Here is a 1,236-nt window from a genome sequence, read left to right as displayed (position 1 = left end):
CGCCCCGCGGCCTCGCGGCGAGAACGACCGCGGAATGTGAAGGTGGTTCCACCTTCACACTCCGCGGTCCGAGGGGGTAGCTTCCAGAAGCTACCCTCTCGGTCGTTTTCCCGACCGACGTCGGCGCTTTATTTACTCACAGGAGTTGACACTAAAAACTGGACAAATTACAGTTTCTCCCAATGACACGGAGGAAGGTGGCTCCGGCGGCATCTATTTCCCTAGTTGCGGCGGAGGCGGAACGCGGGCAACTGCAGAAGCAGGATGTGCAGCGGCGGCTGTAAGACAAGGGGCTGACAGCGTGCACGTGCGCGGGGATGGCTGTCAGCACGTTGGCTGACAGCTGGGTGGGGCAGAGGCGTGCACTCTCCGCGCTGGGAAGGTGTCACAGCCGGCGCTTGTTCATTGTGGTTACATCCAGACGACAGTACGGCACACCACAGTAATACAGTAAGACATAGCCAATAGGGCATACCGTAGTGGCGACGCAATAAAGTATCCGAGGGGCATCGGAGTTGACGGAACCACATTCATCTCCCACATTCATCTCCCACATTCATCTCCGCTGCGGCGGCCGCGCGTCACGCAGGTCGCGCGCGTCATGCCAGCGCAAGATGCGTGGCGTCACGCCCGCTTCTTGCGCGACCTGTCACCTCGCGCCACCGTCCTCACTGCTCTCGTACCCTTCCCGCTGTACCGCTGCCACCTACGCTTTCGGCACACGGTGCAAGGCAAAACTCCAACTCAACTCTTTCTTTATGTACAACATCGCGCGCGCGCGCGGCCGCCCCGCTACCCGCCGCCCCGCCACCCGCCGCCCGCGCCGCAAGCCGCGTCCGCGCGCATCCTCACGTCCAGCTCTTCTCCTTGGTGATCTTGGCCTTCTCCTGCGCGCGGGGGGCGGGGAGGGAGGACGGGTTAGCAAATCGCGTGGCGACAAGCCCGCGCACCGGTTAGCAAATCGCGTGGCGACAAGCTCGCGCACCCACGCCCGCGCACTACTTACCACCAGGAACATCCCCTCCTTGTACTTCTGCGCCTCCTCGTGCGCATGCAGCTGCCCTCGCACACACAAAACGCGACGCACACACACTACACAGTCAGCACGGCCCACATTCCCACCCGCGCGAAGCGCTCGCCCCCCGACGCGCCGCCAACCTACGTATTTCCAGCCCAGCACGGTGTCGCACACGTTGCAGTGGATGTCTGCGACCTCGTGGAAGCCGGTCATGAACT

This window comes from Chondrus crispus, genomic scaffold (genome assembly GCF_000350225.1).
Source record: "Chondrus crispus Stackhouse genomic scaffold, scaffold_113, whole genome shotgun sequence".
NCBI classification, from domain to species: Eukaryota; Rhodophyta; class Florideophyceae; order Gigartinales; family Gigartinaceae; genus Chondrus; species Chondrus crispus.
This window is presented reverse-complemented; position numbering follows the sequence as displayed.